Source organism: Rhinoderma darwinii, chromosome 3 (genome assembly GCF_050947455.1).
Source record: "Rhinoderma darwinii isolate aRhiDar2 chromosome 3, aRhiDar2.hap1, whole genome shotgun sequence".
Taxonomy (NCBI): Eukaryota; Metazoa; Chordata; class Amphibia; order Anura; family Rhinodermatidae; genus Rhinoderma; species Rhinoderma darwinii.
Genome location: NC_134689.1, coordinates 252200895 through 252226351, shown reverse-complemented (window position 1 = coordinate 252226351; position 25457 = coordinate 252200895). Strand labels below are relative to the sequence as shown.

General features: G+C 48.1%; 1 protein-coding gene across 3 annotated transcripts in view; it reads right to left on the bottom strand.

The window, feature by feature from the left end:
- REC114 (REC114 meiotic recombination protein) overlaps positions 1-25457 on the bottom strand; it is a 329032-nt gene that overhangs the window by 93557 nt on the left and 210018 nt on the right. The window lies entirely within an intron of this gene.

Genomic DNA, 25457 nt, shown 5'->3' with positions numbered 1-25457 from the left:
ACTTACCAATCTGCCAAGGTATCATCTAGGCAACCCCAAACCTACAGAGGAGACTGTGAGGCTGGGTTCACACGACCTATTTTCAGACGTAAACGAGGCGTATTATGCCTCGTTTTACGTCTGAAAATAGGGCTACAATACGTCGGCAAACATCTGCCCATTCATTTGAATGGGTTTGCCGACGTACTGTGCAGACGACCTGTAATTTACGCGTCGTCGTTTGACAGCTGTCAAACGACGACGCGTAAATTGACTGCCTCGGCAAAGAAGTGCAGGGCACTTCTTTGCAACGTAATTTGAGCCGTTCTTCATTGAACTCAATGAAGAGCAGCTCAAGATTTACGAGCGTCACAGACGCCTCGTATATTACGAGGAGCATTTACGTGTGAAACGAGGCAGCTGTTTTCTCTTGAAAACAGTCTGTCTTTTCACACGTAAATGCCTGCTATCGTGTGCACATACCCTGACGCAATCAAGGGCTTCAGCGATCGTCAACATCAAAGCTACAGTTTATGAACACTTTGGTTGCGCAACAAAGGGTAAATCCACCTCTAGCATCTCCCGTCCCGCAAGGTGCGGCTTTTGCAACTCCTCTGCCTGCTCCAACAGGGGTTCACTTGCTGCTGCCACTTCGTTATGATGGAGACCCCAAGGCTTATCATGGTTTCATTAACCAGTTCCAGATTCATTTCTGGCTGCATGCCCAGCTTTACCCCACCAACCAGACAAAGATTGCATTTATGGTCTCTAGGCTGTGGGCCAATCCCGTATAGGAATGCAAGGGACACACCTCTAGTGTGCATGTTTTTCTAGAGACCTTACGGAATGTCTTTGAGGAGCCCGGTTGTTGGCATCAGTAGCGCTCCTGAATATCTGCCAAGGTAATTAGACGGTGGTTAAGTAAGCAATATCGTTCCAGACCTTCGCTCCAGAATTGGCCTGGAACAATGAAGCTCTGGTCGCAACCTTCTGGCTGGGGTTGACTGGCAAAATAAAAGATGAGCTGGCAGACCGTGAGTTAAACTTCCTCTCTGATTGCCCTCATTTCACTTGCCTTGAGAATTGACCTACTATTCAGAGAACGCACCCTGGAGCGCTCCCAGGAAGCTGTGTGTGAGAGAAGGTTTCCCAGACTCGCTTCATCCTTTTAGAGACCCCTGCTCACTCAGGTTTCTGTAGAACCTATGGAGGTTGAACAAGTCAACCTGACAGATCAGAAACACCAGCGAAGGACTCTAGTGTCGCAGGAAACTTTATTCATCAGGACCTGGTGACTCGTCTTAGTCTGCCAACTATTTGTCTGAAGAAACCTTTGCCGATTTTATTGATAGCCAACATCTTCCAGATCCCATTCTGTTTGCCACAAAGCCTCTGCTTCTGCAGGTGGGAGTGCTTAATTCAGAGCGGATCTCCTCCTACGTATTGCCAGTCTCCATTAGCCATTTGCTTCTGGGCCTACCCTGGCTGAAGCAACATGCTACAATCATTGATTGGAACTTTAGCCAAGCTCTTTAGTGGGGGTCCAGATGCCGTACTAAGTACCTGGCACAGGTTAAACCTGACTCTACACCGCTTGTGCCAAAGAATCTGTCTGGCATACCTCCTTGCTATACATCCTATGCTGATGTCTTCAGCAAAAAGGAGGTAGAGATTTTACAGCATCATCTAACCTATGACTGTCCAGTTGATCTGTGGCCAGGGTCAACTCCTCGAGATCGAGTCTATCCGTTGTCCTGGAAAGGGGATTTATTGTGAAGTCCTCTTCTCTGGCCAGAGATGGGTTTTTCTTGGTCCAGAAGAAGGATGGCTCTCTTGTCCGTGCATAGATTAGAATAGTCTCAACAAGATTACAGTGAAAAACAAATACCTGCCACCATTGATTACGTAACCCTTCGACAGAATCCATTGAACCAAGATCTTACAATCTGATCCGCGTCCGTGATGGTGACAAGTGGAAGGGGGTTTTAAATTCTCATGATGGCCACTATGAGTACCGTGCCGTTCGGACTCTAATGCTCTTGTTATATTCCAAGAACTTGTGAAATAAATTTTCTGGAACAGGTTATACATCAATGTTGTGGTTTATCTACATGACATCCTGATCTTCTCGCCCGATTTGACAGATCCAACCTTTCCATTGTGGGTTATATTGTCTCTGATTTGGGATTAAAGATGGATCCTGAGTAATTGTCTGCCGTATTGAATCGGCATTGCCCTAAGATCCTTCAAGCAATTCAGCGCTTGGATCTGCGAACTTCTACCGGCAATTTGTTCCCCATTTCTCCTCATTGCTGGCTTCAATAAGAGCCCTAACATAGAAGGGAGTAGATGCCAAGAATTGGACTCAATTAACAGAACCCTTTGCTGTCAACCCTATTCTGCAACACCTAGATGTCTAATATTTAAAAAAAAAATAAGTTGTAGATTTTGCTCAAAATTCTTCATTTTCTCAACAAATAAAAGGAGAAAAAGCACCCCAACATTTGTAAAGCAATATCTTCCGATTACAGCAATACCCCATATGTGGTAATAGTAACTGCTGTTTGGACCCACGTCAGGGCTCAGAAGGGAAGGAGCGCCATTTCGATTTTGGAGCACAAATTCTGTGGAATGGTTTTTGTGTGCCATGTCGCGTTTGCAATGCCCTGGAGGGATCAAAACATTGAAAACCCCCAAAAGTGACCCCATTTTGAAAACTGCACCTCTCAAAGAATTTATCTAGGGGTGTGAGTACTTTTATGATCCCATCGTTTTTTTTGTTGAATTTAGTGGAAATCTGGCATGAAAAATAAAATGTTACAGGGGATTCCACTCCAGGTGAAGCCCTTGACGTCATGGTCCATAAATGGACAAAGACAGCAAGCGCTCAGTACAGGAATGGAATCCCCGGCCACAGGGGTATTCCGCACCTTTAGGGAGCTACAGTGGTTGTATATATAGGAAGGGAGGGTGCTATCTACAAGGGGGCTGTGTGGTACTACCTACAATGGGGTGTCTGGCACTACCTACAAGGGGGCTGTGTGGCACTACCTACAGTTTGTGTGTGGCACTAACTATAAGGGGGCTGAGTGGCACTACCTACACGGGGGCGGTGTTGAACTACCTAAGGGGGCTCTGTGGCACTACCTACAAGGGGCTCTGTGGCACTTCCTACAAGGGGGCTGTGTGTCACTACCAACAAGGTGGCTGTGTGGCACTACCTACAAAGGGGTGTGTGGCACTATCTACAGGGGGCTGTGTGGCGCTATCTACAGGGGGAATCTGTGAGTCGCGGGCTGATGGTCATTTTACTATGAGGGGGGGGCAGATGGTCATTTTACTGTGAGTGGCGGGCTGATGGTCATTTTACTGTGAGTGGCAGGCTGATGGTCATTTTACTGTGAGTGGCGGGCTGATGGTCATTTTACTGTGAGGGGGGGCTGATGGTCATTTTACTGTGAGTGGCGGGCTGATGGTCATTTTACTGTGAGTGGCGGGCTGATGGTCATTTTACTGTGAGTGGGGGGCGGATGGTCATTTTACTGTGAGTGGGGGGGCTGATGGTCTTCAAGTGGTTTCCACCTTTGACCTCCAATTGAACTTAAAAGTAGGCAGAAAATACCTGTGGCGCTCGTTTGGAGTTCTTTTTCGTCTGCGTCTTTTGCATTAGCTTCAACGGTTTAAAAAAACGCTAAAAAATCAGATAATGTTGTCAACTCAAAATCTGCCTCAAAAACGCTGTGTGAACATACCCCAAGAGTGTAGTGCCTGTTATTAGCTGTTTTCTGTCTTTCTCAAAATGATTTTTGGTAGGTGTGCCCTGAGGAATATTTTTTTCCTGCACGGGTGCCTCGAGTCTGATAAGGTTGGGAAACTGTACTAGGCTACAGGATCCCGCCTGCCTACGCAAGGGTACCGTCGTGGAGCAGCTCAGTTCGTCATGGGTACGGGGCCTAGGTGAATAAAAAAAAATTTGTTTGGGGTTACGGTCTACAAGGGGAGGTGGGGGCTGTATGGCACGATCTACAAGGGGGAGGTGAGGGCTGTATGGCACGATCTACAAGGGGATGGTGGGGAATGTATGGCACTGTCTACAAGGAGTTTAGCGGATTATGGCACTGTCTACAAGGAGGAGGTGGGGGATTATGGCACTGACTACGGGGATGATGTATGGCACAATCTACAGGGGGGATCTGTGTGGTTGTAACGGCTGTGGTCGCAGACCTATTTGATCCTGACGACATCTTCCTCCCCGGAATGGTGCGCGCGAGCTCATTCCCGGTCTTAACCAGTTCAGGACCGGGCTATTTTGTGCCTTCAGGACCAGACACTGTTTAGCCCTTTTTAGCATGTGTTAGTTAAATGGCTATAACATTTTTATTTGTTGGGCTAACGACGTGATTTTTGCAACGTTTTTTTCCGTAGACAATGCAGGTTTCTTTTTTTTATCGTTTTTATACACACCTTTTTTGCTATTTTAGAATTTTTATTCATAAAGTTTGAAAATAATAGTAAAAAAATAAGATTTTTTACGTTTCAGCTATTTTTTTTTGATAATAACATAGTTTTACCCTAAAATATAACTTTTATTTGTGATCGTCATCGTCTACCGTAAATTTTAATATATTACATGTCTATATTAGGGTAATTGGGTCAGCGCTAGCGCTACAAAAATGATTGGCGGAGGGGAAAGTTTTTTTTTGCACTTTACTTTACTATTTTTTTTATTACTGTGGTCTGTCCCTCAAAGGTCAAAAAAGACCTTTGGGGAACTTTATATATATTTTTTCTTTCTTCTACACCATGTTTTTCCACTGTAACTGGAGCTGCACAGTTACAGGGGAAATCGGCCCTCTCATAGTGACGATTGTCACTAATAGGGCTGTGCTGGGTCTAGTTAGACCCAGCAGCAGCAGTCTGTCGGTAATGGCACCCGGCGATCATGTGACCAGTCACATGATCACCGGGAGGAATAGAGACAGCGGCGCAGCCGCTGCCTCTATTCCTATACACAGCATTCATTGAGCACTGTGTACAAATCATCAGAGAAGACAGAAGAAGCGAAAGTCACTGACAGCCGGAGACCCGACATTCAGCTGCCCGATCTCTCGGGCAGCAAGTTAAAACCCGAGGCGTAAAAAGTCTATGGCTCGGGTTTTAAGGACCTTGACCGCTGTCCGTAAAAATACAGCCAGCGGTCGGGAACCAGTTAAAGGGCAAGCGCGCACACATGTTAAGAATTAACTAATTACTCCCAGACCACCCTGGACTATAAAAAAGGGCCCTGCCCTTTCAGTCCTTGCCTGAGTGTTATTTGTATTCCTCTGTTATTCTTGCAAATGATTCCTTAGTCGTATCCTGTTCCCTGTGTTCCCGTGCCCTGCTACCTGTATCCCGTGCTGCATTTGTTCCTGCGCCCTCTCTAGTGTTGGAGTCGTGTTGTGCCATTTGCTACGCCTGCTGTCTTACACAACGTCTGGTGTCATCTGCCACGCCCAGTACCTTCTGCCATGTTTCGCATTACCTGCCATCAAAGTACCATCTGTGCCCAAGCCGCTGCTACTGTCTGGACTATTACAGGTACCCTTGTGCTTGTGCTTTGTATAGTACGCTGTTGCTTTGCCAGCTGCTACCTCGCTACGGCGGTGCGGCCGTTAGTCCACATACCCACAGTTCGTTAAAGTACGCTCACGCCATGGATCCCACTAATCAACCCAAGACCATGACGACATCACAAGTCATGTGGGCATATATGCTAGACCTCCGGACCAACTCCTCCAGGCGGTGAACTTTATTGCACATCGGCTGGATACGCAAGCTGCAGCCTTTACGGCACCTGCTCCTGTTGCTCCTACTACAACACCTGGCAGTACAGATCACCAAATCTCTCTGCCATTACGACGGAGACGCGAGGACCTGCAGGGGATTGCTGAACCAATGTCAGATCCAATTCACTCTATATGCCAGACCATTTTCTACCGATGGTGCAAGAATCGCATTCATAATCTCTCTCCTTACTGGCAAGGGCGAACCCCATCTGGGAACGTGGAGGAACAGAGACCCGTGACTGCGTTTCCTGCAGACATTCCGCACAGCATTTGAGGAAACTGGGTGAGTCTCTTCAGCAGCCGCATCCCTGCTAACCCTTCGCCAAGGAGACACCTTAGTGGTCGAGTACTCCATTCAGATCCGTAACCAGGCGGCAAAGATGCGGAACCAGGCGGCAAGGATCTGGAACATTGAAGCCTTAGTGGCTATATTCTGGCAGGGTCTAGCCTCCGATATCAAAGACGAGCTTGCCACTTGAGATCTGCCTTCTACGCTAGATGACCTCATTCTTCTAGCCATCCGGATTGACATGAGGATCCAGAAATGGTCTCAAGAGATTTGCCGGGTCAAGAAATTGCCTAGGCTGGCTCCTGCATTCCAGCAACCCCTGCTGCCTTCATCCGCGGTTCCACCTGAGGAGCCTATGCAAGCAGACGGTCTCAAATAGTCTGTCCAAGAGAAACAACACAGATGCACTTCGAGACTCTGTATTACGGCCTCGGATTACATTGTGTGTGTTTGTGTCCCCAAAAGCCAAAGAGACTCCAGCGCCTAGGATTGGCTGGAGAGACAACCTTAGGTGGAAAAGGACTAAATAATAAATTATCGGGGGCGTGGCTTAGCTATGGAGCCGTGAGCACGCGTTCTGGGGGAGCTCCGCATCAGCAGCTGAATACCAGCCATCTTTCCCGGGTAAACCCGGCAGGCGATGCCAGGAAAACGAAGGGGAACCTGCCCTGGAACTTCCCGGTCCTTACCTCGCTCCTCTGGCCGTTGTAAGAGCATGGAGCGCTTCCTTTCCTCCTCGCAAACGGCCGCGGACCAGCGAGCAGCAATGGCGGACGCATTGCCGCCACATCCGGCCACAGACACCCTGGTTCCTTCTCCTCCTGCTCCCCTGTTACAGTCAGCACATGCGGCCACGACTGCCGATACGAGTCCTCCCTGCCGCAGCACTCAGGATGCGGTAAGCTTTGTCTCTCCCCTCAACATGTCCTCAGTGAGAGATTTGCCCGCCATTATACCACACACATATGCCCCTGAAGTTCAGGCTGGGCCATCTGGCTTACACGCTGACCTACAACTACTGAGGGAGATGATACAAGCCCTCCCCACCCGGCAGGATCTTGACTCTCTGGTGTCCAGGGTTGAGCAGGCACATCAGCAAGATATAGCTGATCTGCGTCAGGATGTGATCAGAATAGACTCTAGGGCGCTTACATCTGAAAATACTGTGTCTGCCATTGACTCTAGAGTAACTGCGTTGGAAAGAGCTGCCACGGACACTAGAACACATTTACAATCCTTGGCGCTTCAGTTAGATGATCAGAACAGAGGACGCAGAAACAATGTACGTCTGAAGGGCCTTCCAGACCTCGGCCCACGAGATGAGTTGGCGACTAGAGTATCTATTATATTCAACAAGCTCACTAGTCGACCATCAGAAGCGACTTTTCTCCTAGATCGAATTCACAGAGTTTCGCGCCCAGGCCCGCTCGATTTGTCCTCTCCTCGCGACGTGTTGTGTCGCCTTCACTATTATACCGACAAAGAGGCAATTATCCGGGGGGCATGGTCTCATGGGCCGGTCTCAGTTGAAGGAAGTACGGTTACTATATACCCTGATGTCTCCCCACGGACACTTTATATGAGACGGCTCCTACATCCTCTGCTTGAAAAAATCAAGTCCGCAGGCGCCACTTATAGATGGGGACACCCGTTCCATGTTGTCGTGAAGAACAACTCTGGCTTCTACCTCCTGCGCCACTCCTCGGATCTTGAGGGCCTATTTCGTTTTCCTCAGATCGAGCCGTTCCCAGTCCCGGATTGGCTAGCCCTGGACAGAATTGAACAACCTCAACGTCGTCGCCTCAACAGGACTAGCCAGCCCATACGAAGCAGATCCATCCCGGGTGCACCACATCTGCCGTTAATCGACCTCTCCCGCCGGGTCCCGCCTGAGGCTTAAAGAGGACATTCCCGCTAATATCCTTTTACTTGTCAATGTTTTGCTAGGCCGCCGGCAGCATTGCTGCTCAAGGGACTTAAGGTCGTCAAATGTTATTTTGCTCATATAATGTTTTGCTGGGTACCTAGCAAGGTTCTTTTGCAACTAAATGTTTTGCCCAGCTTTTTCATAGGATACTCAGGTTTCGTGTATAGATATAATGGCTGCAAAGGGCCTTCACTTAGCCCTCAGGAAATACGTGCTGCTTATACCGTATTAGTTTAAGTGTCAATTATAGACCGTCATATAAGGGGTGTATGTCCGAAGTTGTTTAGAGGACGAGCTATCACCTGCAGCGCTGGAGGCACTTAGACTACTGTTACCTCCCCCACCCACCCTCTTTTGCTGGTTAAATATATTAGACACAGGTTTGCGATGCGGGATATGGGGAGTTTCATATGATTCTGCTAGTCTGTATCTCTGATAATTTTAAAATGCGGTGTTTGCCAGGCATACATCAGTTGCGTGTTAATTTTCAAATCCTCTTAGCAGCTAAGAGGTCGAATTTCTGGTTGATAGACGGTTATAGCAGCCCTGAATACTTAAATAGAAGGGTGTGGCATCGCTATAGGTTGTTCATAAGAGGTCATGGCTATTAGCACAGGTTTTGGGCTAACCTTCCTTGGCTATTAGAAGCTGAGAGATGCACGTCGGTTCTATCATTGCTTGTGCCTCCATCGCCTCCCCATTGGTAGGCGATGGAAGAAATGGTTTACTGTTTGATGATTATGTATGCGGTACGGGGCTCCCCCCCCCCTCTGTGGTTTTCCAGGTCCCCACAAATTTGACAACCTTCCTTTACAGGTTTTTTTGTACCTTATAGGAGTCGGCCTTCGGGCCTCTTTCTTGTGTATCGTCTCATTCTCTTTCTTTCTTATCTTTATCTGTCCTCCTTTTGTCCTTTACTTTGCCTTCCCCTTCCCCTCCCCCTCCACCGCAGCCCAGGACAGATATGTCGCAGCACACACAAACGCACCTGACTATTGGCTCAATAAATGTCAAGGGGTTACACAGCCCTGGAAAACGATCCATACTTTTCAATTTGCTGAAAGGCAAACATATACAGGTGGCGTTCCTCCAAGAGACGCAAAAACCTTTTAAACTCTCTAACGCATGGTTCCCCAATGCATATCATAGTCTTTCTCCGGACACGAAATCCAGGGGGACAAGCATTTTGATCTCTAGATCTCTCCCTTGGGAGTTCAGGGGGTCTCGCAGTGATGAATTGGGACGGATGCTCTTGATCAAAGGCGTATTGACTCTCAAGTATACACTTTTGCCTCTTTTTACCTACCCAACTCTGGTCAATGTACAGCCCTTGTTGACTTTCTGAATGCCCTGGAGGAGTTTGGGGAGGGTACCATTGTTCTGGGAGGGGATTTCAATGTAGCGCTAGATCTCACACTAGACACTTCCGTAGGTTCTTCTTCATTCTCGAGGGCACATCTGCGCCGCATTATGAAATCATTTCACGAACACCAATTAGTGGACACATGGCGTCTCCTACACCCAGCAGATAGGGACTTTTCCTTTTACTCCGCAGTACACGACAAATATTCCAGAATTGATCTTTTTTTCGTCAAACATCACTCGCTGCATTCTATACGCTCTGCCGACATTGACTCGATTTCCTTTTCAGACCATGCATTAGTCACCTTGACCCTCTCTCTACATTCCCCTCTATACCGCCAATCTCAGTGGAAACTGAACCCAACGCTTCTTTCAGATTCAGTTGTTACTGCTGATATCCAACGTAATATAGCTGACTACTTCGCAACTAATGCCACAGAGACCATCAACCCTCGCATTATCTGGGAGGCGCATAAATGCGTGATCAGGGGTATATTTATTAAACATGGTGCCCGCCAGAAGAAAGAACGGGCGGTGGCCACGGTCCGTTTGCTGTCCGAAATTGAGGTACTTGAGATCTCACACAAACGTTCCCATGACCCGGAGTGTAGGATCGCCCTCCTCCGTAAAAGAGAGAAACTGCGAACCTTATTGATGGCTCGAGCCAAGGCTACGCTTTCTAAATGTAAACGTCATTACTACGAATATGGCAACAAAAGTAGTAGGTCTCTGGCTAGAGCCTTGCGGACCCAACAAACCCAGAATTACATACCCTCTATAGTATCCCCCTCACAAACACGGCTTCATTTGCCGTTGGACATAGCTTCCGCATTCCGGGATTTCTACGCTGCCCTATATAATACGGACTCTACCAATCCGTCTGTGGCATCCAGTGAATTCAGGTCTAACATTTCTAAATATATCGCGGATTCTGGTCTACCCGCCCTATCGGAAGATAACATTACTAACCTGGAAGAACCACTTACCACACAAGAACTCTCACACGCTTTAAAGCACTCCCGAACAGGAAAGGCACCTGGCCCAGACGGATTTACAATTCAATATTATAAAAAGTTTCTGACGACCCTAGGCCCACATTTCCTAGCCTCCTTTAATTCATACTCGGCCTCCTCCCCCATCCCTCCTGACGCCCTTAGGGCGCATATCGCGGTGATCCCCAAACCTGGGAAAGACCCTACACAATGTGCCAGCTACAGACCCATATCCCTCCTCAATACGGATATCAAATTGTTTGCAAAAATTCTGGCGGATCGTCTCGCACCATTGATTGGAGGAGTCATACATACGGACCAAGCAGGGTTCATGGCAGGTAGAGAGGCACGAGACAACACAACTAGAGCCATCAATCTGATTCACAAGGCCAAAATCTCCAATATACCTCTTATGCTTTTATCTACGGACGCGGAAAAAGCGTTTGATAGAGTTAACTGGACCTTTATGGAAGAAACCCTCTCACGTCTGGGCCTTGGATCACATATGATGGGCTGGATAATGTCGCTATATTCATGCCCATCCGCTCGAGTTCGAGTAAATGGCCTTCTCTCAGATGAATTTGCTATACACAACGGCACCAGACAGGGTTGCCCCCTCTCACCCTTGATATTTATACTGACACTAGAACCCCTTTTACGCCATATACGTGCGAACCCGGATGTGAAGGGACTAGAAACGAATACCTCAGCTAACAAGGTGGCGGCTTATGCAGACGATCTGCTTTTTTTTCTGACCAATCCAACTGTCTCCCTTCCTAAACTCATGCGGGAATTCCAACGGTATTCAAGTTTATCCAACTTTAAAATTAATTTCTCTAAGTCCGAGGCCCTGAACATCTCTCTTTCACCCCATCTTTCCGCAACCTTGAAACAATCTTTCAGTTTTAAATGGAACCCAACAGCTTTGAAATATCTTGGGGTTCGCTTAACAGCAGACCTGAGAGATCTCTTCCAATTAAATTTTCCCCCACTCCTTGCTGAACTTAAGGCAGATTGTGCCAGATGGGCCAAAGGTACCTTTACTTGGATGGGCCGTTGTACCATCTTCAAAATGAATGCTCTCCCTATATTTATTTTAAAACCCTTCCCATAGCCATCCCAACGCAGTTCTTTAAAACGGTCAATTCTCTTCAGATTACGTTTGTGTGGAATGGTAAGACTCCACGTCTTTCCCGCACGCTATTGTGCCGATCTAGGGCATCGGGAGGACTATCATTACCTGACGTCCGCACCTACTACATTGCATCTCATCTTGCTCGGGTAGTTGATTGGTGCAGACATGCGACCGTTAAGTCCTGGGTGTCTTTGGAGCAGAGTTTTTACTCAATTCCATTATCGGCCCTTCCATGGCTGCACCGTAGCCAACTCAGGCATCTCCATCACCACCCTACTATAGGCCCAACACTAGTATGCTGTTCTCTCCCCTCGGTAAGGGCATCTTGCTTGCCAATCCCTTCCTCTATGTTTCCGATACTGGGCAATCCATCCTTTTCCACTGGCTTGAAGGACCCAATTTTCCGTATATGGCAATCCTTGGGATGGTATCGTGCAGATCGGTTCTTGAAGGACGGTGAATGGCTTACTGCTGCAGACCTGGCCCAGATTGCTGATCTCCCTCCGTTGGGACACTGGCGTTCGCTGCAACTGCGACACTTTTTAACTTCTATCTCAGCCCCTATGTCCTACCAGGAGGTAAAGACTCCACTAGAGGCCCTCTGTACAGGCTCTGACTTGATTAGACATACATTGTCCGCTATTTACAAAATTCTCATGGACCCCCCAGATATGCCCACTCCTACATACATATCAAAATGGGAAGAGGATCTGGGGATATCCTTCTCCCCCACACAAGGGCAGCGTATACTCCTTATGGCTCAAAAAACTTCCATCTGTTCAAGATACCAAGAGGCAAGCTTCAAACTACTATCACGTTGGTATAGGACCCCAGCCCGCCTACATAACATCTTCCCCACAGTGTTCCCTATGTGCTGGAGATGTGGGCAAGACATTGGTACCCTCCTCCATACCTTCTGGTCATGTCCTCTCCTTACCCCATTTTGGGAAGGTATAAAAAGGGTGATAATGGAAGTCACAAATACAAATGTAACTATGGATGCGGCCTTATTCCTTCTTCATCATTGCGACATTCCAGCGAACAAGTATAAGCGTTCCCTGCTTCACTTTCTAGTGATGGCAGCACGTCATTGCATCCCACTAAGGTGGAAGGATCCATCTCCCCCACACTGTCCCTCTGGGTTTCACAGGTTAACGACATCATGCATATGGAGAACTTGACATCCGTTATTCACGACTCAAGCTCCAGGTTCTGCCAAACTTGGACCCAATGGATAGTTTTTCAGGATTCGGACTCCTATAAAGACATCATTTGAGAGCCGCATCCCTTTAATCAGCCGGAATAACACCCTGGTCTATGGGATGCTGTGGAGGGTCTCCCCCCCCCTCTCCTTCTTCTTTCCGCTTTCCCCTTCTTTCCTCATTCTCTAGATTGGGAGCCTAGCTCCAATCACACTTTGGAGATTCGTGTTCCCTTGTCGTTATTCCCTCTTTTTCATTCAGTATGCCATTATATAACAATGTACTTATTGTTTTTTCTGTACATTTGCTTTTGGATTATGTATTCTAAATGTACATTGCCTTGTTGTATGTTCCCTTTATTTTACAAAATGGACCTCTTGGGTCAATAAAATAAAGAATTTCAAAAAAAATAAATAATAAATTATCTTCCAAATTGTCCATTCCTGTGACCATAGTGTCCGGTGAGAAGACGAACTGGGTCTCTTCCTACCTGGACTCTGGGTCCGTGGCAAACTTTATCAAACAGGACTCAGTGGATCAGCTCCAGTTGCCGAGGGTTCCCTTGGAGACACCCCTGGCCTCAATGAGTGGACTTCCTCTGCCCGATCCCATTGTGTCTGAGACCAAGCCTCTGATGCTCCAAGTGGGAGCCCTTTCCTCATCTTGCCCAAAGCCGTCAATCCGGTGTTGCTGGGTCTGCCTTGGCTCCGGCTTCATGCCCCGGTCCTGGAGTTCCGGAGAAGTTCTCCAATGGGGTTCCAAATGTCTCCACTGCTGCTTGTTAGATACAGCCTGTTCTGCCTCCTATGTCTCAGTCGTTGACAGGATTACCCACTCATTTTGCAGTTTGCGGACGTCTTTTGCAAGTAGGAGGCTGAGATGCTTCCCCCACACCGGGCGTACGACTACCCGATTAAACTGGTTCCTAATGTTAGACTGCCCCGTGGACGGGTAAACACCCTCTCCTTGCCAGAGACTCAGTCCGTGTCAGACTATATCAAGGAGAACCTGGAGAGGGGTTTTATACGAAAATCCTCCTACCCGGCCGGTGTCGGGTTCTACTTTGTAAAGAAAAAAGACGGATCCCTTCGACCCTTCATTGACTACTGTGGTCTCAACCAGATCATGGTCAAAAACAAATACCCTTCGCCATTGATCTCGGAACTACTTGATCACATACGAGGAGCCAAGATCTTCTCTAAACTAAACTTGCGTGGGGCCTACAACTTAATCCGAATCCGTCAAGGTCACGAGTGGAAGACGGCATTCAACATGGGCACTATGAATACCTGGTGATGCCCTTCGGTCTGTGTAATGCTCTCCCGGTCTTCCAAGAATTAGTTAATGATAGCTTCCGAGATCCCCTCTATGTCTGTGTTGTAGTCTATCTCGATGACATATTGATTTTCTCCCCAGATACGACGACACACTGGAGTCTTGTCCGTCAAGTCCTGCTGTGATTATGAAAGAATCGTCTGTATGCCAAGCTGGAGAAGTGCACGTTTGAAAAAGTTCTCGGCACTTCTCATTGGAGGTGGACGTTTCTTCTGTTGGTGCAGGTGCTCCTCAACTAGCAAATCTCTTCATTCACTATTTCTTTAATTTGTATGGCTTGCCCCTTCATATCGTGTCTGATCAGGGGGGTTCAGTTAACCTCAAAATTCTGGAGAGCCCTCTGTAAACTCCTGGATGTGAAACTGGACTTCTCCTCTGCCTACCACCCCCAGTCCAATAGTCAAGTAGAGAGGATTAACCAGATCATGGAGAATTACCTTTGTCATTTTATCTCCATGCAGCATGATGACTGGGTACAGCTTCTTTCATGGGTTGAGTTCTCATGCAACAATTACACAAGTGAGTCCACTCATTCCACACCATTCTACATTGTGTACGGTGAACATCCAAGAATCCCTCTTCCTGTTTCGGCTACATCTCAGGTACCCGCAGCTGACTCTGCATTTGGGGACTTTCTACAAATCTGGCAACAGACCTGATCCTCTATTCTGCTGGCAGTCGATTGCATGAAGCGAAAAGCGGATACTAGAAGGAGAGAGCCGCCTCAGTATCTTCCAGGTACTAAAGTCTGGCTGTCCTCAAGGAATATCCGTCTGAAGGTGTCTTTATACAAATTTGCTCCCAGGTTCCTCGGACCTTTTGAGATCCTGCAACAAATTAACCCTGTCTCCTATAAGCTTCGGCTGCCTCCTACCCTCAAATTCCCCAACTCCTTTCATGTGTCCCTCCTGAAACCTGTGAGGCTAAACCGCTACAGTAAGACTCCTAGTTCTGCAGTTGCTCCCAGCAGTCCTTTCGATGTGTTCGAAGTTCTTAGTCGTATCCTGTTCCCTGTGTTCCCGTGCCCTGCTACCTGTATCCCATGCTGTATTAGTTTCTGTGTGCTCTGGAGTCGTATTGTGTCATCTGCTACGCTTGCTGTCTTACACCACGTCTGGTATCATCTGCCACGCCTGGTACCTCTTGCCACGTTTTGCATCACCTGCCGTCAAAGTACAATCTGTGCCCAAGCCACTGCTACTGTCTGGGCATTTGCAGGTACCCTTGTTCTTTGTATAGACTTTGCACACTGTTGCTTGGCCAGCTGCTACCCCGCTAAGGTGGTGCGGCCTAGTGGGTCCACATACCCACAGACCGTGACAGTGGCAGCCCAGGGAAGGGGGCATTATACTGTGTGCAGGCCACTAAGCAGACACTATACTGTGTAGGTTCACTACAGGGAGCAATATACTGTGTATGGCATTTAGGGGACATAATACTGTGTGGGCACAGTAGAAGACATTTGAACAGTGGTATACTTGTGTAACAGTTGTCCAAGTGCAAGTTGCACCCCTGATCAAACAGTGGATGCAGTAGGTCCCACACTATCTTCCCACTGATTGTAATGCAGGGTAAGCAGTCTGGGGGCTGTATTGTCCTGTCCTTCCCCTCATAAATACGAAAAGCATATGTGTATCCGGTCTCAGATTACATAGTTACATAGTACGGCTGAAAAGGGACGGGAAAAGGGAAGGGAAAAACTTCTACACATAGGAGCTAATACTTTTTTGTTCTAGGAAATTATCTAACCCTTTTTTAAAGCCATCTACTGTCCCTGCTGTGACCAGCTAATGTGGTAGGCTATTCCATAGATTCACAGTTCTTACAGTAAAGAAGGCTTGTCGCCTCTGCAGGTTGAACCTTTTTTTCTCCAGACGGAGGGAGTGCCCCCTTGTTTTTTGAGGAGGTTTTACATGGAACAGGATTTCACCATATTTTTTGTATGTGCCATTAATATGTTTATATAAATTAATGATGTCCCCCCTTAGTCGTCTTTTTTCAAGGCTAAATAGGTTTAATTCTTTTAATCTTTCCTCATAACTTAGATTCTCCATGCCCCTAATTAGCTTTGTTGATCTTCTTTGTATTTTTTCCAACTCCAGGGCATCCTTTCTATGAAATGGAGCCTAGAACTGAACTGCATATTCTAGATGAGGCCTCACTAATGCTTTGTAAAGTGGCAATATTACATCCCTGTCCCGCGAGTCCATGCCTCTTTTAATACACGACAATATCCTGCTGGCCTTTGAAGCAGCTGATTGACACTGCATGCTGTTATTTAGTTTATGATTTACAAGTACACCCAGATCCTTCTCAACAAGTGAATCCACCAGTGTAGCTCCCCCTAGGACATATGATGCATGCAGATTGTTGGTACCCAGATGCATAACTTTACATTTATCTACATTAAACTTCATTTGCCAACTAGATGCCCAAACACTTAGTTTGTTTAAATCTGCTTGCAATTCACGAACATCTTCCATAGACTGAACTATATTACATAGCTTGGTGTCATCTGCAAAAATAGAAATAGTGCTATTAATCCCATCGTCTATATCATTAATAAATAAGTTGAATAATAGTGGTCCCAGTACCGAAGCCTGGGGTACACCACTTATTACCGGAGACCATTCAGAGTAGGAATCATTGACCACAACTCTCTGGATACGGTCCTTCAGCCAATTCTCAATCCAAATACATCTATAATTACCTGGGGAAGACCTAGTGTAATGGCAGGAAGGAGGTGAAGGGAAAGTGAGCCCTAATCTACCCACCGCCCTGTCCCTGCCTACTTGCAACGACCCGCCCTAGGCGACGGGGTACAACTGGGCGGCGGTCCCTACGCTGTCTAAGTGCACGGGAGAACAAACAGGGAACACGCAAGGGAAGGGGCAGTAGCCCACGGAACGCCGCGAGGAAACGGAGCGGTGAATGAGTAGTCAGGACCAGGATGAAGTGGAGTATACCCACGTGAGCACGGAGAAGGAAGCAAGCCAGGGGCAAAGCGAAGCAGGTTAAGCGGAACTGCAGCAAGGCAGAAGCACGGCAGAAGCAGGCTGGAGCAAGCAGCAGTGGGGCCAGGAATCCAGAAGAATTACAAGAACTGAGGAAGAGAACACGGCAGGTAATAATGGACAGGGGGCGGAGCTAAATCCGACTGACCAGGCCGCGATAGGCTCTCCCACTCCTGAGCCTGCCACCCTGGTTGGTGGGAGCCGGTGTCAGTCTAAGAGGTCTGGCCTCAGGTGTGGATTGATTAATCCCAGGAGTATACCTAGACGTAGTACCTGGCAGATCCCTAACAGTACTCCCCCTTTTATGAGGGGCCACCGGACCCTTACTAAGAGGACCCGGTTTAGTAGGGAAGAGAAGGTGGAACCTCCTGATCAATACCCCAGCGTGAACATCACGAGCAGGTACCCAAGTCCTCTCCTCCGGCCCGTATCCTCTCCAATGGACCAGGTACTGGAGGGAGCCCTGGACCATCCTACTGTCCATAATCTTGGCCACCTCGAATTCCACCCCCTCAGGGGTGAGAACGGGAACAGGAGGTTTCCTCGAGGGGGACCAGGACGGGGAGCAGCGTTTAAGGAGGGAGGCATGGAAGACGTCATGTATGCGAAAGGATGGGGGCAGCTCCAGATGGAAGGATACAGGGTTGAGGACTTCAATGATCTTATAAGGTCCAATAAATCGGGGAGCAAACTTCCTGGACGGGACCTTAAGGCGCATGTTCCTGGACGACAACCAGACCAAATCCCCGACGACAAACCGGGGGTTAGCAGAACATCTACTATCAGCCTGAATCTTTTGTGCGCTCTGGGACGCCTCTAGGTTCTTCTGAACCTGGGCCCAGACTGTGCACAGTTCCCGATGAACATCCTCTACCTCAGGGTTATTGGAACAACCAGGGTAAACGGAGGAGAACCTTGGGTTAAACCCGAAATTACAGAAAAACGGGGAGACCCCTGACGAGTTACTGACCCGGTTATTGAGGGAAAATTCAGCAAGGGGAAGGAATGAGACCCAATCGAATTGACAGTCCGAGATGAAACACCTTAAATATTGTTCCAGGGATTGGTTAGTCCTTTCCGTTTGGCCATTAGTTTCGGGATGGAAGGCGGAGAAGGACAGATCAATCTCCAACTTTTTACAAAAAGCTCTCCAAAATAAGGAAACAAATTGTACCCCTCTGTCAGAAACTATATTGACTGGGGCCCCATGGAGACGCAGGATGTGTTTCACAAACAAAGAAGCTAACGTCTTGGCGTTAGGTAGCTTCTTAAGGGGCACAAAGTGGCACATCTTGCTGAAGCGATCCACTACCACCCACACCACCGACTTGCCCTGAGATGGGGGCAAATCGGTGATAAAATCCATGGAGATATGGGTCCAAGGTCTCTGGGGAATGGGCAAGGAACGTAGTAGGCCCGCAGGTCGGGACCTAGGGGTTTTGGACCTGGCGCAAACCTCACAAGCGGCGACGTAAGCCCTAACGTCTTTAGGCAACCCAGGCCACCAATAGTTTCTGGTAATGAGGTGTTTGGTGCCCAAGATGCCAGGATGACCAGATAGAGCGGAGTCATGGTTTTCCCTGAGTACCCTTAGCCGGCATTGCAGGGGAACAAACAGTTTGTCCCCAGGGACGTTCCCGGGAGCTGAACCCTGATCAGCCGCTATATCAGAAGCTAAATCAGAATCCGTGGCAGAAACGATTATACCAGGGGGTAAAATACAAGCAGGATCCTTCTCGGAAGGAGGATTGGCCATGAAACTACGTGACAGAGCATCAGCCTTAATATTCTTGGACCCAGCCCTATAGGTAACCAAGAAATTAAATCTGGTAAAGAATAGTGCCCACCGAGCTTGTCTAGGATTAAGCCTCCGGGCCGATTCTAGGAAAACCAGATTCTTGTGATCCGTAAGGACCGTTACCTGGTGTCTGGCCCCCTCCAGGAAGTGCCGCCACTCTTCAAAAGCCCATTTAATGGCTAGAAGTTCGCGGTTGCCAATGTCATAGTTACTCTCCGTGGGCGAAAACTTCCTAGAGAAGTAAGCACAGGGGCGGAGATGGGTGAGGGAGCTGGTACCCTGGGACAAGACGGCCCCCACTCCCACCTCGGATGCGTCAACCTCCACAATAAATGGCTCCTCTTGGTTGGGCTGAATCAGCACGGGGGCCGAGATAAAGCACTTCTTGAGGGTCTCAAAGGCCTGGACGGCCTCAGGGGGCCAATGGAGGTCATCAGCACCCTTGCGAGTAAGGTCCGTAAGAGGCTTAGCGACGACCGAGAAGTTGGCAATAAATCTCCTGTAATAGTTGGCGAACCCTAAAAAACACTGTAACGCCTTAAGGGAGGCAGGTTGGACCCATTCCGCCACAGCCTGAACCTTGGCAGGGTCCATGCGGAATTCATGAGGAGTGAGGATTTGCCCTAAAAATGGTATCTCCTGTACCCCAAAGACACATTTTTCAGTCTTAGCAAACAGATTATTCTCCCGAAGGACCTGGAGCACCTTCCTGACATGCTCCACGTGGGAGGACCAGTCCTTGGAAAACACCAGTATGTCATCAAGGTACACAACAAGAAAATTACCCAGGTAATCTCTCAGGATTTCATTAATAAAATTCTGGAAGACAGCAGGGGCATTACACAACCCAAAGGGCATGACCAGGTATTCGAAATGACCCTCGGGTGTGTTGAACGCAGTTTTTCACTCATCCCCCTCTTTGATGCGGGTAAGGTTATATGCCCCCCGTAGATCGAACTTAGAAAACCATTGGGCTCCCTGAACCTGATTAAAAAGATCCGGAATCAAAGGAAGTGGGTACTGGTTCCTTACGGTGACCTTATTCAGGTTACGATAATCAATGCACGGCCTAAGACCACCATCCTTCTTCCCCACGAAGAAGCCAGCACCTACAGGAGAAGTCGAGGGGCGAATGAAACCCTTGGCCAGGCATTCTTGGATATACACCCTCATAGCTTCACGTTCAGGACATGAAAGATTAAATATCCTACCCTTAGGAAGCTTGGCACCAGGCACCAAATCGATGGCGCAATCGTAATCTCTATGGGGGGGCAACACCTCAGAGGCCTCCTTAGAAAACACATCGGCGAAGTCCTGAACAAACTCAGGAAGCGTGTTTACCTCCTCCCGGGGAGAAATAGAGTTAACAGAAAGACATGACATCAGACATTCACTACCCCATTTGGTGAGATCCCCAGTATTCCAATCAAACGTGGGATTATGCAACTGCAACCAGGGAAGACCTAATACCAGATCAGACGATAATCCCTGCATCACCAGTACAGAGCACTGCTCCAAATGCATGGAGCCAACCAGGAGTTCAAAAACAGGAGTATGCTGAGTAAAATAACCATTAGCAAGGGGAGTGGAGTCGATACCTACTACAGGGATAGGATAAGGTAAAACAATAAAAGGCATTTTTAGAGACATAGCAAATTCCACAGACATGATATTAGCAGATGAGCCAGAATCCACGAAAGCACTGCCCGTGGCAGACCGGCCAGCAAACGAGACCTGAAAGGGAAGCAAAATTTTATTGCGTTTCACAATAACGGGAAATACCTGTGCGCCCAAGTGACCTCCCCGATGATCACTTAGGCGCGGAAGTTTTCCGGCTTTTTATTCTTGCGCCTGGGACAGGTGTTCAGTAGATGCTTGTCGTCCCCACAGTAGAAGCAGAGACCATTCATTCTGCGAAACTCCCTACGTTGTCGAGGGGACATGGAGGCCCCGAGTTGCATAGGTACCTCCGAGTCCTCCGTGGAGGGGCGAGGAGACGGGAACTCGGGGGGGATCGCAGAAAAGTCAGAGGGGAGCACATTGAAACGTTCAAGCTGACGTTCCCTGAGACGTCGGTCAAGTCGTACTGCTAGGGCCATAACCTGGTCAAGGGAGTCAGAAGAGGGGTAGCTAACCAGCAGATCCTTCAGGGCGTCAGATAATCCTAACCTAAACTGGCACCTTAGGGCCGGATCGTTCCACCGAGAAGCTACGCACCACTTTCTAAAATCAGAACAGTATTCCTCAACCGGTCTCCTACCCTGACGTAAGGTCACCAGCTGACTCTCGGCTAAAGCAGTCCTGTCAGTCTCGTCGTAAATGAGTCCGAGGGCAGAGAAAAAACGATCAACAGAGGAAAGTTCAGGGGCGTCAGGAGCCAAGGAGAAGGCCCACTCTTGGGGCCCTTCCTGGAGTCGGGATATGATGATACCCACCCGCTGGTTCTCGGAACCTGAGGAGTGGGGTTTTAGGCGGAAATACAGTCTGCAACTCTCCCGGAAGGAGAGAAACGTCTTACGGTCCCCTGAGAACCGGTCAGGTAACTTGAGGTCGGGTTCTAGAGGTGAGGTGAGGGGTACTACTAAGGCAGCGTCACCCTGGTTGACCCTCTGGGCCAGGGCCTGGACCTGTAGGGAGAGGCCCTGCATCTGCTGGGTCAGGGTCTCAAGGGGGTCCATGATAGCGTCAGCGTAGGAGAAATGGTAGACTAGGTATAGGCTTGTAATTATGTAATGGCAGGAAGGAGGTGAAGGGAAAGTGAGCCTTAATCTACCCACCGCCCTGTCCCTGCCTACTTGCAACGACCCGCCCTAGGCGACGGGGTACAACTGGGCGGCGGTCCCTACGCTGTCTAAGTGCACGGGAGAACAAACAGGGAACACGCAAGGGAAGGGGCAGTAGCCCACGGAACGCCGCGAGGAAACGGAGCGGTGAATGAGTAGTCAGGACCAGGATGAAGTGGAGTATACCCACGTGAGCACGGAGAAGGAAGCAAGCCAGGGGCAAAGCGAAGCAGGTTAAGCGGAACTGCAGCAAGGCAGAAGCACGGCAGAAGCAGGCTGGAGCAAGCAGCAGTGGGGCCAGGAATCCAGAAGAATTACAAGCACTGAGGAAGAGAACACGGCAGGTAATAATGGACAGGGGGCGGAGCTAACTCCGACTGACCAGGCCGCGATAGGCTCTCCCACTCCTGAGCCTGCCACCCTGGTTGGTGGGAGCCGGTGTCAGTCTAAGAGGTCTGGCCTCAGGTGTGGATTGATTAATCCCAGGAGTATACCTAGACGTAGTACCTGGCAGATCCCTAACACCTAGAGCCCTTTTTGAAAATAGGCACCACATTTGCCCTGCGCCAGTCCCTTGGCACTATTCCAGTCACTAGAGATTCTCTGAATATTATGAAAAGGGGGACAGAAATAACTGAACTAAGCTCTTTAAGAATTATAGGGTGTAACCCATCTGGTCCCGGGGCCTTGTGCATCTCATTTATTTTATTTAATTTAGCTTCGACCATATCTACATTCATCCAATTCAGTATATCAACTGATATATTAACAGCACTGGCACCGGCTACATCAGCTGCTCTTTCTTTAGTTGTATATACAGAGCTAAAGAACCCATTTAGTAACTCTGCCTTCTCTTGATCCCCTGTGACCAACTCCCCATTACCACTATCTAGCGGTCCTACATGTTCAGACCTTGGTTTTTTACCATTTATATACTTGAAGAATTTTTTGGGATTTGTTTTACTATCCTTGGCCACCTGCCTTTCATTTTGTATTTTTGCTAATATTATTATATTTTTACAGATTTTATTAAGCTCTTTATATTTAACAAAGGCTGCAGGTGTACCCTCAGATTTGTATTTTTTAAATGCCCTTTTTTTGTCATGTATTGCCCCTTTCACAGAAGGTGTAAGCCATGTGGGATTTAATTTTAGTCGTTTATACTTGTTACCTATAGGAATAAATTTTGCACTATAATTACCCAAAGTAGATTTGAAAATCTCCCATTTATCATTTGTCCCATTATTTGACATTAGTTCTTCCCAGTCTAGGCATTGGGAGTTATCACTAAAATGTAGAATTTTATGGAGGGCCTCAAAGCGGGATTCGGTCATTGTATCTCGATAAAGAGGACAGTGATATAAAATGTCCATGGACCAGTAGGATCTCACTTCGGGCTCTTTAGTGAGACACATGTTGAGGACTAACCCAAATACTTCTGTATTTCAGCACAGCTCCAGATAACATGTATATCACTAAACCCTTTCTTTTGATATGCTTCATGTAGATATGCTATGCATAGATATGTACAACTGATACATGTAACTGATGTGTTATATATATCTTTTATGTTTGAAGCTTGATGAAAGGCTTATCCTGGAAACGCTGATATAAGCCTTACAGCGAGTGGTGTTATATAGGCACCATAAAATACATTTGCGCTTAAAACTCACATACAAGCTTTACACACAAAAACAATGTACAGTAAAAATAATAGACCAAGGTGTGCAAAGTTCATCAATTCCACAAACTTCTACATCAACAAGAGCTTATGCTCTTAAAAACACTGAAACAGGCCCTGCGATATTTGGCTATCTGTAATGACGGGGGTAGGGAAACGGACAAGTGAGCCCTAATCTACCCGCCACTCTGTCCCTGCCTACTTGCAACGACCCGCCCTGGGCGACGGGGTACAACTGGGCGGCGGTCCCTACGCTCAGTAAGTGCATAAGACAAACAGACAAGGGAACACAAAGCAAAGGGAAATGGGGCAGTTGCCCACGGCAACACCGTGAGCAACAAGAGTGGTGAACGAGCCGAGTCAAACCAGGAGTGCACGAGGTACCAAACGCAGAGCAGGAGAGTAGTCAGAAAGCCAGGGTCAGTATGGAGCAGGATCAAATAGTTAGAAGCTGTAGCTGAGCCAGGAAACCACACGAGAAGAATCACAAGCAAAGGAGGAACAGGAAAGGCAGGTATAAATAGACAGAGGGCGGGAGGCTAGCTCCGTCTGGCCAGGCTGCGATAGGCTCTCCCACTCCTAAGCCTGCCATCCTGAGTGGTGGAAGCTGGAGTCAGTCTCAGAGACATAGACTCAGGTGCAGACTGATTACCTATGGGCGTATACACAGAAGTTGTGCCTGGCAGATCCTTTACAGTACCCCCCCTTTTATGAGGGGCCACCGGACCCTTTCTAAGTGGACCTGGTTTATTGGGGAAACGAAGGTGGAACCTCCTGACCAATACCCCAGCGTGAACATCCCGGGCGGGTACCCAAGTCCTCTCCTCGGGCCCGTAACCTCTCCAATGGACCAGGTACTGGAGGGAGCCTTGGACCATCTTGCTGTCCACAATCTTGGCCACCTCGAATTCCACCCCCTCAGGGGTGAGAACGGGAACAGGAGGTTTCCTCGAGGGAGCCAAGGACGGGGAGCAGCGTTTAAGGAGGGAGGCATGAAACACATCGTGTATTCGAAAAGATGGGGTCAACTCTAGTCGGAAGGAGACAGGATTGAGGACTTCAATGACCTTATACGGCCCAATAAACCGGGGAGCAAACTTCTTGGACGGGACCTTAAGGCGCAAGTTCCTAGACGTTAAAGAGGCTCTGTCACCAGATTTTGCAGCCCCTATCTGCTATTGCAGCAGATAGGCGCTGCAATGTAGATTACAGTAACGTTTTTATTTTTAAAAAACGAGCATTTTTGGCCAAGTTATGACCATTTTTGTAGTTATGCAAATGAGGCTTGCAAAAGTCCAAGTGGGTGTGTTTAAAAGTAAAAGTCCAAGTGGGCGTGTATTATGTGCGTACATCGGGCGTTTTTAATACTTTTACTAGCTGGGCGCTCTGATGAGAAGTATCATCCACTTCTCTTCAGAACGCCCAGCTTCTGGCAGTGCAGATCTGTGACGTCACTCACAGGTCCTGCATCGTGTCGGACACATCGGCACCAGAGGCTTCAGTTGATTCTGCAGCAGCCTCGGCATTAGCAGGTAAGTCAATGTAGCTAATTACCTGCAAACGCTGATGCTGCTGCAGAATCAACTGTAGCCTCAGGTGCCGATGTGTCCTCGCTCGTCTGACACGATGCAGGACCTGTGAGTGACGTCACAGCAGTGATCAGGCAGAAGCTGGGCGTTCTGAAGAGAAGTGGATGATACTTCTCATCAGAGCGCCCAGCTAGTAAAAGTATTAAAAACGCCCCGATGTACGCACATAATACACGCCCAGTTGGACTTTTACTTTTAAACACGCCCACTTGGACTTTTGCAAGCCTCATTTGCATAACTACAAAAATGGTCATAACTTGGCCAAAAATGCTCGTTTTTTAAAAATAAAAACGTTACTGTAATCTACATTGCAGCGCCTATCTGCTGCAATAGCAGATAGGGGCTGCAAAATCTGGTGACAGAGCCTCTTTAACCACACCAGATCCCCGACCATAAACAAGGGGTGAGCAGAACGTCTTCTATCAGCCTGAGTTTTTTGTACGCTCTGGGACGCCTCTAGGTTTTTCTGAACCTGGGCCCAGACTGTGCACAATTCCCGATGAACGAACTCTACCTCGGGATTGTTGGAACTACCAGGTGAAA